The sequence below is a fragment of the Acipenser ruthenus genome, chromosome 50 (genome assembly GCF_902713425.1).
Source record: "Acipenser ruthenus chromosome 50, fAciRut3.2 maternal haplotype, whole genome shotgun sequence".
In the NCBI taxonomy this organism is placed as follows: Eukaryota; Metazoa; Chordata; class Actinopteri; order Acipenseriformes; family Acipenseridae; genus Acipenser; species Acipenser ruthenus.
The window spans coordinates 3944575-3959089 of record NC_081238.1 but is presented as its reverse complement, the minus strand read 5'-3'; positions in this window follow the sequence as shown (position 1 = coordinate 3959089).

Below are 14515 nucleotides of genomic sequence, written 5' to 3'. Positions count from 1 at the left end.
GACGAGGCAAACGCTGCATTGTGTGATTGGCTGGAAATACTAAATGAGGCTGAACTGGGATCAGCTTCCACCCAGAAGAGATCGGCGGACGTTACCGGGCAGGATGCCACAGAGGGAAGACAAGAGTGGCTAAAGAAAAAGATATAGGATAAGAAAAAAGCAGTGCAAAGTGGGTGAGAGCCCTCTACGTCATCCCCCGAATTACGCCTAAAGGCTAACATTAAAAATAAACCAAAAACATACATTTAATTTCATGTACAAAAAAATGGAAAATTGATGTTATTGTACATTAAACAAATGTTTAATTACAATAAACATTTGCTGGCTGATAACACTATTGAAAAATAACAACTGAACACACACACACATTCTTTAACATGATAATTAGAGATATTCACAGGGGCAGGGACAAACCCTGACAAGGAATTCAACATTCAAAAAATTAAACGTGGCTCCAGGGTGTACTAGTCCTGCCACTCTCACTATACCTCAGATATGAACCAGTTGGAATATTATTAAGTAGTCATTTAGCAGACGCTTTTATCTAGAGCGACTTGCAAAGACTATAAATATGTGTAATATAGTGGTGTTCAAGATACCTCGGAGGAGATGAAAAATGCTTACGAAGTTCTTGAAGAGCTTGTTCCTATATTTTTTGAGTTTCACACCTAACAATTGCAGAGGCTACAGGTATTCCCTGTCCATAGTCATCTCTTATTACAAGGGTAAACAGTGGGAATTAATACTGGTTTAAGCAGTGGGTAGTATCAACAAACACAGTTTTCCATGTCTCTCCAAGTTGCTTCTCATCAGTTATGAGATTTCATAAGTATAATGTCTGGCTTAACAATAGAACTGCTGGATTTTCAGACTACCTAGAACCGCCATGTGGGTCACTGTGACCCATACATTTTTAAACTGCTTTGTTATGAAAATTAAGGGCATACTATCATGAATGTTGTTGAAGATGACACCCTGGGATCCTTCAAGAAGCTGCTTGATGAGATTCTGGGATCAATAAGCTACTAACAACCAAATGAGCAAGATGGGCTGAATGGCCTCCTCTCATTTGTAAACTTTCTTATGTTCTATCAGACACAACTGAAAAGTTTTATTCATGAACATCATATCTAACATTTGCATCGCAGAAACACCGCATTTAAATGGAAAATTAAATATAAAGGTTTTATTTTTAAAATGAGTGCATATACAGCACGACTACAAACAGTGAAAAAATATAATAAAATACATATTTCAAAAGAAACAAGTGTGTACATATACCCGTGTACAGGTGTAAACAGGTATGTACATGTACACACAAAACTATAAAACCAAAATCATTGTTTCTAATACTACGTAAAAAGATAATATAACACTATTTCCGCTATGATGTCTGCATTGTACTCTATGGAGACGTGTACGCGTCTGCGAGTTGACTGTGCCTGCATAAGAACATAAGAAAGTTTACAAACGAGAGGAGGCCCAATTCGGCCCATCTTGTTTGTTTTGTTGTTGGTAGCTTATTGATCCCAGAATCTAATCAAGCAGCTTCTTGAAGGATCCCAGGGTGTAAGCTTCAACATCATTACTGGGGAGTTGGTTCCAGACCCTCACAATTCTCTGTGTAAAAAAGTGCCTCCTATTTTCTGTTCTGAATGCCCCTTTATCTAATCTCCATTTATGACCCCTGGTCCTTGTATCTTTTTTCAGGTCAAAGAAGTCTCCTGGGTCGACATTGTCTATACCCTTTAGGATTTTGAATGTTTGAATCAGATCGCTGCGTAGTCTTCTTTGTTCAAGACTGAATAGATTAAATTCTTTTAGCTTGTCTGCATATGACATGCCTTTTAAACCCGGGATAATTCTGGTTGCTCTTCTTTGCACTCTTTCTAGAGCAGCAATATCATTTTTGTAACAAGGTGACCAGAACTGAACACAATATTCTAGGTGAGGTCTTACTAATGCATTGTAAAGTTTTAAATTTTTTTTAACTTCCCTTGATTTAAATTCAACACTTCTCACAATATATCCGAGCATCTTGTTGGCCTTTTTTATAGCTTCCCCACATTGTCTAGATGAAGACATTTCTGAGTCAACATAAACTCCTAGGTCTTTTTCATAGTTCCCTGCTTCAATTTCAGTATCTCCCATATGATATTTATAATGCACATTTTTATTGCCTGCATGCAATACTTTACACTTTTCTCTAATAAATGTCATTGTGACAGGGTGGCTAGGTGGTGACGTCACGGCAGAAGCAGGAAGGAAAACTGCCACCAGGGACTGCAGTTAAAGGCACGCGCGCGCCATTTTATTTTTAAATAAAACAAAAAGAAATGAAATACTTGAACAAAAAGAAACTTGTTCACAGAGCAAAAATAAATATTTAAACAAAACAAGTCTCGAACACAAACAAAACAAAACACAGGACATGCTGGGCAATTGCTGTCACTGTTCCTGTCTTACTATTTTGAACGCTCTCGCTCCTCCTCTCAAACACCTGCCACGAGCTGTAGCGCTGCAGGCTTTTTATATCGTGGCCGAGGGGTTTAAACAGCCAGCAATTATTCTATTACCCCTCGGCCACAATCTGCACAAGTTTTTTTAAATTACTGTGGATGGTGTTTCCCATCTATGCCGCTAACCAAAATAATAATAATCTGCTACGCCGTCCTAAATACATGAATAACAAAACAATAACAAACCCGCGGCGTTTCGCCGTCATTTACAATAAATAAATCATAATACAAAACATACAAAATACACTGCACAGGGGCAGAGGGAGAGACCCCGATCTAAAAATAAATAAATAATACATACAGGGCTCTCTACTGCCCTGCTACAGTGACAGTTCTGAATGTTGTCTAGATCATTTTGAATGACCTTTGCTGCTGCAACAGTGTTTGCCATTCCTCCTATTTTTGTTTCGTCTGCAAATTTAACAAGTTTGTTTACTATACCAGAATCTAAATCATTAATGTCGATTAGGAATAGCAGGGGACCTAATACTGATCCCTGTGGTACACCACTGGTTACCTCGCTCCATTTTGACGTTTCTCCTCTAATCAGTGCTTTCTGTTTTCTACATGTTAACCACTCCCAAATTCATGTGCATGCATTTCCTTGAATCCCTACTGCGTTCAGTTTGAAAATTAATCTTTTATGTGAGACTTTGTCAAAAGCTTTCTGGAAATCTAAATAAACCATGTTGTATGCTTTGCAATTATCCCATTGTCAAAAAAGCAGGACACGATCTCCCTTTCCTAAAACCATGCTGACTGTCTCCCAGGATATTGTTACAATATAGGTAATTTTCCATTTTAGATCTTATTATAGTTTCCATAAGTTTACATATAATAGAAGTCAAGCTTATTGGTCTGTAGTTACCTGGTTCGGTTTTGTCTCCCTTTTTTACTGTATCACATGTAGAGCCTGCAATGGGTCACACTGCTACTATTCCTACTGTATCACAGGTACAGCCTGCAATGGGTCACACTGCTGCTATTCCTACTGTATCACAAGTAGAGCCTGCAATGGGTCACACTGCTGCTATTCCTACTGTATCACAAGTAGATCCTGCAATGGGTCACACTGCTGCTATTCCTACTGTATCACAAGTAGAGCCTGCAATGGGTCACACTGCTGCTATTCCTACTGTATCACAAGTAGAGCCTGCAATGGGTCACACTGCTGCTATTCCTACTGTATCACAAGTAGAGCCTGCAATGGGTCACACTGCTGCTATTCCTACTGTATCACAAGTAGAGGCTGCAATGGGTCACACTGCTGCTATTCCTACTGTATCACAAGTAGAGCCTGCAATGGGTCACACTGCTGCTATTCCTACTGTATCACAAGTAGAACCTGCAGGGTCACACTGCTGCTATTCCTACTGTATCACAAGTAGAGCCTGGAATGGGTCACACTGCTGCTATTCCTACTGTATCACAAGTAGAGCCTGCAATGGGTCACACTGCTGCTATTCCTACTGTATCACAAGTAGAGGCTGCAATGGGTCACACTGCTGCTATTCCTACTGTATCACAAGTAGAGCCTGCAATGGGTCACACTGCTGCTATTCCTACTGTATCACAAGTACAGCCTGCAATGGGTCACACTGCTGCTATTCATTCTGTATCACAGAGCCTGCAATGGGTCAGACTGCTGCTATTCCTACTGTATCACAAGTACAGCCTGCAATGGGTCACACTGCTGCCATTCCTACTGTATCACAAGTAGAGCCTGCAGGGTCACACTGCTGCTATTCCTACTGTATCACAAGTAGAGCCTGGAATGGGTCACACTGCTGCTATTCCTACTGTATCACAAGTAGAGGCTGCAATGGGTCACACTGCTGCTATTCCTACTGTATCACATAGAGGCTGCAATGGGTCACACTGCTGCTATTCCTACTGTATCACTGCAGAGATGCTGCTGGGGGGCTGGAATCTCTCTCTCTTGCAGTTTCCTAACTGATTGTAGGCAGAATGTGTCCTAATCCTATCCTGTTCTCTGTTTCAGAGCGCTGTCCCAAGGCTGTCCTGACCCTGCAGCCTGCCTGGGCACAGATATTCGCAGGAGAGACAGTCACCCTGAGCTGTGAGGTGGAGGGGGGCTCTGATGGCTGGAGGTTTAAACAGTACAGAGATGGACATGAAGAGGCAGAGTGCAGTGATCAATACAGGAGAAGAAGGGGACAGCTGCACAATGAGTAAAGCTCGGCATTCTCACAGTGGAGTGCACTGGTGTGAGTCTGCATCAGGACAGGAGCGCAGTAATGCTGTCAACCTATCTGCGTCATGTAAGTAATTTACTTTCTAGATAATATTCAGACACACTGTTGAATAATCCTGCACTCGGATTGGCTGAGAGGGTACTGTAAGCTACTTATCGGCTTGCGTATTTGAGTAAAGCTGTCTGTGGATCTCCAGTCAGTATGAACAGAGTGACAAAAAGTAAGTCAGTATTAGCCAGTATGTGTACAGACAGGGGGCAGCACTCGCTATCTCTACCTGTCATCATCCTTTACAGCACTGAAAATGGAGATGGAAACTTTCTCATTAGCTCTTTAAGAATCCCTCTTGCAAACTCTAACGGTACTCTTCACTTTGACCTGTGTCCTAAGATGCTCTATTGGGTTAACGTGCTTTTTTGTTTTTTTGAGATATTGGACTCATAATCGTTATTCTTTGATTCTTCAATCTAGAGTATTAATAATAACCCTTTGTCAGTAATGTCACAAAGCTGCTGCCTCCACACAGTGTCTTTACAGTTAATACACAGCTGCTCCTTACCCTGAAATGCACTCTGTGATTTCAATGGGACTTGATTCCTCTGAAGTATCATCATCCTTTAAAGCTTCTGTTATTGCTGCAGTTAAACTCTGAGCCCTCCTGTGTGTCTCTGACATCTGTCTCAGGAAAACCTCGGATCAGGATCAGGAGCAGTCAGCAGAGGGGATTGCATTTGGATTGGTCTCCACACAGCGTCCTGTAGTGGTGTGATCCCATTGAAGTGTGTGAAAGTATTGTCTCTAGAGCAGTTAGTAGCCGTTACCAGTTCCCTTGCAAAGTGAGGTTGGAACCTATTTAAGCAGAGTAATCTACTAATGGTCAGTGTACAGGTAACCGGGGTCTGAGGCAGATAGGTAAGTTTCTGCTTCAAGTAATTAAATTAACTACTTTCAGTAACATTGTAAGGTGGTGTTTAAATTAGGCGAGGTAGTGTGTGATTAGTACCAGGTGAGTGTGGTTAAATTGAATAGAAGTTGATTTGCTATTTGATTTGGTTCCACACAGTTTAGTTTTCTTTCCACCCAGTTGTTATATTAATCAGGCAGGCTATTTCCACGCCAGCACGAAGCACCAGCAAACAGAAGAGCCCCAACAAAAGAGCCGGGAGTCTAGCTGTGGGAGTCTAGAGGTAACCAGCGTCTTAGGCAAGATAGGTAATTGATCCTGCTCCTAGTAATTTTAAATTAACTATTTAAGTAACATTATTTATTTGGTGTTTCAATTTAGTGAGATAGTGTGTGTGTGTGTGTGTGATTAGTACCAGGTAGTGTGGTTATTTGAATAGAGGTTGATTTGCAATTTCGCCAGCACGAAGCACCAGCAAGCAGAAGAGCCTCAGCAAAAGAGCCGGGAGTCTAGCTGTGGGAGTCCAGCGAGGGGAGGCCTGCTCCGAGACGGTGCTCGAATAGATCCGAACCTAACAGCGCTCTGGAAGATGCCATCTACTAGTCAGGTCGGTACCCTCCACCCCACCGCTCCCACTGTACGTATCTGTCTCACCTGTCCTGCTATGACTGTCTCTCACATCCCTGTTCTGTCCTCTCACCCTCGTCCTCTGCCCTCTCTCCGCCGCTGCTCCTCCAACCCATCTAACCTCATCCCTCTGCCTCTCCCCCCCTCCTGCACACTCTCTGGTGCACTCTGAAACTGTCACTCTTCTGCTAACAAAGCTGATTTAATCTCTGCCTTTGCCTCCCACCTCTCTCTCGATTTCCTTACTCTTACTGAAACCTGGCTGTCCCCTGATAACACTGTAACTCCTGCTACCCTGTCCTCTCTCTATGTCCTGTCCCATACCCCGCATCTCACTGGATGGGGAGGTGGGACTGGTCTTCTTCTCTCTCCCTCCTTACTCTTTTCTGTCCCCTCCGACCTCTCCTCACTCTCGGTTAATAACTTTGAATTTCATGACGTCCAACTAACCTCTCCCTGTCAACTCCTGCTAATTGTACTGTACCGTCCCCCTGGACCTCTCGCTCACTTTCTCGATAAACTCGACTATCTACTCACCTCCCTCCTATTGACTCCTTCTCACAACTCTCTGTAGACTCTGCTACCTCCACCCTCTTCTCCTCCCTCGACTCCCTCTGTCCCCTCACCTTCCGACCTGCTCGCCCCTCCCCTCCCCAACCCTGGCTCTCTGCGCTCCGTTCAGCAAGAATCACACTGCGATCTGCTGAAAAGAAATGGAAGAGAACCAAACTCCCTGCTGCCCTAGACCTCTACCGCACTCTCCTCTCCTCCTTCTCCTCTACTCTCTCCTCTGCTAAATGTACTTATTTCCAATCTGTAATCCAAGCCTCCACTAACAACCCACGTAAACTATTCTCTACCTTCTCCTCCCTCCTAAACCCTCCCCCCTCCTCCTCCCTCCTCTATCTCCTCGGATGACTTTGCTTCTTTCTTCTCTTCTAAAATCTCAGAGATCCCCCCCGCACCCCCTCTTGCTCCAACCCCTTCACCTACTGCATCCCCTACTAACTCACCCTCCTTCTCCACCTTCTCTCCCCTCTCAGACTCTGACCTCGCCTCCCTGCTCCAGGGTTACAAACCCATAACGTGTGCCCTGGACCCCCTCCCGACTCACCTCTTTCAAGCTGCTGCTCCTGCTCTACTTCCCTTCATCTCCTCCCTTCTCAACACCTCTCTACTTTCTGGTCTCTTTTCCTCTGCCTTCAAACAAGCCTCTGTCACTCCCCTCCTTAAAAAACCTACCCTCGACCCCACCTCCCTCTAGAGCTACTGTCCTGTCTCCCTCCTTCCCTTCCTATCCAAAACCCTTGAGCGGGTTGTACACCGCCAGCTCTCTGCTTTCCTGTCCAACCACTCTCTGCTCGACCCTCTCCAATATTATTTTCCAGTTTTCATCAATTTTTCCTTACACATTTTTTAACTGAAGTTCATTACTGGACTATTTCTGTATTTGTAAGCTATTCTGTAATCAATAAACTGCTTTACTCCACTGATGTTTTATATTATTATTAATGATACACCATCAGCATGTATTTGAACTCAAAGTATTGCGGTTTGAAGTAACAAACAATAATTGTTATAGATATTAATGGTTAATTACATAATATGTTTCCTTGTCATTGGAAGGGGAGTGTTGTATTAAATAAAGTAACCCTTTGTTTATGTACAGTATTAGATTTGACAGTAGCTCTGTAATCCAGCACACTGTATAAAATTAATTGTGTTCTTTATGTGCCCGCTAGGGGGATCTGCACCTCCTAAAAGGTAAAGTGACAATACAGACAAGAGACTGGCTGAGTCTGGGCATTTAACCCAGAAAAAGTAAAAAGTAATATGAACAATATCATCACTAATAATAACAAGAATTAATTATAAAAAATACAAATACAGTGCATTGCAGGGGGAATAAATAAACACATCGATTCTTTAACAAACAGCCCCTTTGTTTTGCCATTGCTGATCCACTCTGATGTCTTGGAGCAGCTGAACCAGCATACCTGTCTTTGCTGCTTTGGCACCTGCTCCATGTGCAGCACTATCATGCCTGTCTTTGCTGCTTTGGCACCTGCTCCATGTGCAGCACTATCATGCCTGTCTTTGCTGCTTTGGCACCTGCTCCATGTGCAGCACTATCATGCCTGTCTTTGCTGCTGTGCACCGGCTCCATGTGCAGCACTATCATGCTTGTCCTTGCTGCTGTGGCACCTGCTCCATGTGCATCACTATCATGCCTGTCCTTGCTGCTGTGGCACCTGCTCCATGTGCATCACTATCATGCCTGTCCTTGCTGCTGTGGCACCTGCTCCATGTGCAGCACTATTGCCTTGTTTCCAGTACGGGCCCGGTTGGTACTGGCTGGCCCTGACTGGCCCAGGCCAACACGTTTCTGTGTGTCCTAACGAAGTCATCAGCTGAGGATCCAGTGACATGGTGGTCAGTTCAGGCAAGTCCAGTGCAGAGCAGGAGGGGTGGATCAAGAGCTGTGCAGTGCAGTCTGAACACAAGCGCTCCTGCAGTACCTAGTGTATGTGCATGAGTATGAAGAGCCAAATAACAGTCATTGTATTTGTAATTGGAATTACCATATACCAGATTCCTTCCAATTTAAGACACATTCGAATTTAACACGCAGCCAAAATTTCCCACCTTCAACTTGAGGAAAAAAATAAAAAATATAATAAAGATGCATTTACAAAGATGCACTACCCATAGCCCAATATACCTCAATCTATCAGCAGCAGACCTCCGGTCAATTCTACTTACAACTACAATTACAGCACCATTGTTTGCTGAAATTACAATTACAATTGCAATGCGACTGTGTTCACTTACTGTGTTTCAAAATACTGCTGTATTTTGAAACAATTGTTTTTACTGCTTTGGGAGTAAAACTTGAGAAGGTATTGTGTACATAGTGTTGGTATAGACCCTGGTCACTTACTCGTCATACTAGGCATGGAGACACACAGAGCAATGAACTGGGTGATTTACAAAGGCTTAAGAAAGAGGAACATAACTTAGAAGTTACATTGAAGGTTCATTTAAAAAGCAAAAACTCCACACACACATTTGTGTCCATTCACTTTTTATGCAGCAGTTTAAACTAGAATTAAAGAATGTGTTTTTTAATAGAAACAATACAAGCATGCTTTATATTGTGGTAAAAATATACGGCTTGGAAGCCTAAAAAAATCACAATTGTTAAGATCTCCAAGGTACACAGGTTGTTTTTATATCTTGTTACATTGGAACAAACATTGTCTGTAGAGTAAAAGCACAATGTTTTTTCTTATCTGTAGAATGGCCCAGTAATTCTGTCCTAAATCACCAAACCAATTCAATAGCCAGGAACAGGCCTGAATCCCAGGGATGTTCTCTAAATTCAGGAGGGACTGTGATCTCTGACATTCACTCCTTCTCAGTGTCTCTGGATTCAGACTGGCTTTCATCCTTGGGATCCCTCATCCTTTACTGATGTGGGTCAGAGAGAGGAGAAGTCAGTTCTTCACACACTGAAACAAGTCGAGAAGAGAGCTGTATGGGAGCGAGAGAGGGAGGTAGGCTGTAGTGGGTAGGGTTCAATGACTGGAAGGGAGGGATTGTGGCTCTAGTGGGTAGGGGTGAATGACTGGGAGGGAGGGATTCTGGCTCTAGTGGGTAGGGTTCAATGGCTGGAAGGGAGGGATTGTGGCTCTAGTGGGTAGGGGTGAATGACTGGGAGGAAGGGATTGTGGCTCTATTGGGAAGGGTTCAATGACTGGGAGGGGGGATTGTGGCTCTAGTGGGTAGGAGTGAATGACTGGGAGAGAGGTAGGCTCTAGTGGATAGGGATGAATGGGAGGGAGGTAGGCTCTAGTGGATAGGGATGAATGGGAGGGAGGTAGGCTCTAGTGGATAGGGGTGAATGACTGGGAGGTATCTTTATTGACATTTTGTACACAGCTTCTAGATGACAAGTTATACAGTATGTACAAGGCTAGGGGACATTATTTTGTCACTTCTCAGCAGATACATTTCTCAACACTTGAAGACTCTTCTTTTCACTTATATAATAATATATATAATTTATTTCTTAGCAGACGCTCTTATCCAGGGCGACTTACAATTGTTACAAGATATCACATTATTTTTACATACAATTACCCATTTGGGTTTTTTATCGGAGCAATCTAGGTAAAGTACCTTGCTCAAGGGTACAGCAGCAGCGTCCCCTACCAGGGATTAAACCCACAACCCTCCAGTCAAGAGTCCAGAGCCCTAACCACTACTCTACACTTGCAGCCTCTTTAGTTTTGTCCAGCAATGTTCATTCAATGCCATAACTGTACTTACTTTAGAGATAGAGGTGTCAGAGTAGGGGAAAAACAAATCCCCCCCCACCACCCAATGTGTTCCAGTACTGGCTGGAGGGGAGTGTAAAGGGTACAGCGTTCATTCTACGTTAGAAACAGTTGATATTATTCCTTATAGTAGCACTGTGTAGAGTGGCATTAGGAAGCCTGTCCAATACAGAGGGTTGAGGGGAGGAGAGGTTTTATATCCTTCTTCTTCTTGTTCACATTCTTCATGTCAAACTCTGAATAAAGAGGCAGCAGTGTGGAGTAGTGGTTAGCGCTCTGGACTCTTGACTGGAGGGTTGTGGGTTTAATCCCTGGTTGGGGACACTGCTGCTGTACCCTTGAGCAAGGTAATTTACCTAGATTGCTTCAGTAAATACCCAACTGTATAAATGGGTAACTGTATGTCAAAAAAAACAAACCAAAAAAAAACATGATATCTTGTAACAACTGTAAGTCGTCCTGGATAAGGGTATCTGCTAAGAAATAAATAATAAAAATAAAATGATGATTTTGTTGTCTGCAGCACTGGTGTTATCTGGGGGAATAAATACAGGTAGAGATTCACTCTGTGGATTATTGAGTGTGAGAAGGGGATTCAATCATTCATTTGGTATATTGTCACATGGGATATAAAGTTTTTAACAGTCTTGATATGACTACTCCAAGTTAAAATACATTTGTTTCCAGATCTTTTTTCAGTAGTGTGCTTAAGAAAAAACTTGTTGTATAAGTATGAAATACTGGAGTTCCCTTATCTGATGCATTATTATTTTAGATTCACTTCACATGGTTGTACTTTTCATTCATTACATCTTGGTGATGTTTAAGGCACCGGGAAGGCCAGAGTGGAGCTCTCAGAAACATGTCTAATCCCCAAGTTCATCTGGTATCGCTAACCTGTCAGCATGCAACACTCTGCCTCTGGTGTCTGTGAAAAACATCACATGTGTGCTATTTATTTTTGATGGTTAATGGTTACACTCTGGGGTACCACATGCACCAGATATAAGAACATAAGAACATAAAAAAGTTTACAAACAAGAGGAGGCCATTCAGCCCATCTTGCTCGTTTGGTTGTCAGTAGCTGATTGATCCCAGAATCTCATCAAGCAGCTTCTTGAAGGATCCCAGGGTGTCAGCTTCAACAACATTACTGGGGAGTTGGTTCCAGACCCTCACAATTCTCTGTGTAAAGACATGTTTCTGAGTGCTCTACTGCAACCATATGCTTAGAAGTCACCATAATGGGACTGAAACACAACATTTAACCTAAACAGGAAGAATACATTAGTTAGATAACTCTGGAAGTTCTACCCATACCAAGCTGCTGTGTAAAGTCCATGAAACACAAGGCACCTTTCAGCAACCTTTTCTTGCAAAGTTTCCAGCAACTACTAACAGAGGTGAATCAGCACTATGAAAGTGGTATTAAGTTTGGTAAACATGTTGCGATTGTATCAACTAGCTGCTTCAGAAGTTGCCAGAAATGTTTGGCTGAAGCTTGCCTCGTGTTCCACTGGCTTTAGGAATCTATAAAACTGCTTTGCTGTGCACCTATTTGTAAGCAATTAGGATTTAACATTGCTGTTTCTGAAACTGAAGATATAACACGGACAATGGATTCTCATGATTCTGAGAACTTGGAAAATGTAAAAATGAAAACAGTACAATACAAAATGGATACTTTCTTTTTAGTGATTTTCCCCTTAGTCAGTTTTTAGTTGGGGGTCCCAGTTTAAAACAGATTTTGAAATGGAGTTCTCCTGTCAAACAGGCTTGAGATCCTCTAACTGAAACATGAATAAAACGTTTCTGGGTGTGTCTTTGTTTTTCTCTGTATCTCCACTAGTGGCGCAGAGATGATTTTCTGTCACTTACCTTCTGGTGTCTTGACAAGGACAGCAGAGTACAGGACGTCACAGTTACGTTTTGGTCGGGGTTTAGCTGAAAAGATAAATAAATGAATAATTAAAGGAAGTGCCGGTCACTTTAGATCCTAGGTTTACATTGTAGTGTGGCACACAAAAGCCCCTCCAAACTATTGAAGTAAAGCGGTATCCATAAGGCCACTAATGTCCAAATATCTCATGAATCGCACAGAGGAAAATGGACGTTTTCAGAGCATAGATAGAAACAACCGACTGTACGCTGTGATAAAGATTAGTATCACATATTGAATCACACAGTGTCTTTTTATTCAATGTGAAAAGCAATAGTATACAGGTTAAATTCAATGGCAAAGTGTGACAGGCTGACCGGGGTAAGGAGACTCAGATTCAGGATGTGCAGGGAAAATAAGACTTTTAATTAAACAAAATACACAAAAAAAAGGCACGATGGCCAACCAAAAAGACAAACACAAAAACAGGCTTTAAACAAACTACATCAAGAAAACCACTCACTCACTCTCTCCCACTCTCTCCCACTCTCTCTCACTCTCACACACACACGCACGCACGCACGTCCGTCCGTCCGTCCTGCACCCCATCACACACCTCCCCTCCTTGTGTGCAGCACAACATGGCCTAAATGGCCATCTCCCCCCTTAAAGTCCCCAAATCGTCTCTTCTGGTGCTGGGGAGAGGGCAGAGGCTTCCCCTGGCCCACAAGCAGTCCGGTGGTCCCAAGCAAAGATAGTCCAGCAGCCCTGGGCCATAACAGCAGACCCTTGGGAGGTGACGGCGGCAGCGGACCCTCGGGAGGCGACGGCGGCAGCGGACCCTCGGGAGGGAAACTCGGGAGGGGAGCCCCTGGCCATGAAGGCGGCAGCGGGAGCTCCACTTCTCCCTCGTACTTTGTAACTGGTGATTCCCCTGGCGATGCGGAGCACCAGGCAACCCCAGGCAAAGCAGGACCCTCGGCGGTCCCAGGCGAAGCAGGACCCTCGGCGACCCCAGGCGAAGCAGAGCCCTCAGCGACCCTAGGAGAAGCAGAGCCCTCAGCGACCCTAGGAGAAGCAAAAGCGCAGCAACAGGCGACCCCAGGCGAAGCAGAGCCCTCAGCGACCCTAGGAGAAGCAGAGCCCTCGGCGACCCTAGGAGAAGCAAAAGCGCAGCAACAGGCAACCCCAGGCGTTGCGGAGCAGCAGGCAACCCCAGGCGATCCAGATGTGGCATCCCTGAGCGGAGTGGCTGTGGCATCCCTGGGCAGTGCGAGGCAGTGCGAGGCAGGCATCCTTGGGCGGTGCGAGGCAGGCATTCTTGGGCGTGGCAAAGAGTCCAGGAACCTCCGGCCAGGGTGGCAGCGGCCAGAGTTCCTCTTCCCTGTTGGCTACAGGAGGTAGAGCTCGCTCCAGCTCCTCTGATGGCGGAGGCGGGAACAGCAGCTCGTCTCCCTCTGGTGGCGGAGGCGGGAACAGTAGCTCGTCTCCCTCTGGTGGCGGAGGCGGGAACAGCAGCTCGTCTCCCTCTGGTGGCGGAGGCGGGAACAGTAGCTCGTCTCCCTCTGGTGGCGGAGGCGGGAACAGCAGCTCGTCTCCTTCTGGTGGCGGAGGCGGGAACAGCAGCTCGTCACCCTCTGGTGGCGGAGGCGGGAACAGCTCCTGCTGCTCTGTTCCTAGTGGTGGTGGAGACAGAGGCAGCTCCTGCTGCTCTGCCCCTGGTGGTGGTGGAGACAGAGGCAGCTCCTGCTGCTCTGCTCCTAGCGGTGGTGGTGTCGGAAAGGCTGCCGACTCCTTCGGCAGTGGTGATGGGGCTGATGCTGGCCACTCAGAGGGAGACTGTGGCAGCTGGGCTGGTGTGCGCCGTGCTCCCTTCAGCAGCATAAATAGAGGCTGCTGGGGGACACCAGCATCCTACCCTTCTCCCCCCCAGAAAAATTCAGGGGGTTGAGCCCCCTCCTCTCCTTCTGGCCCTGGATACGGCAGTAATGGCTCCTCCCCTTCTGGCTCTTGGGACGGCAGCGATGGCT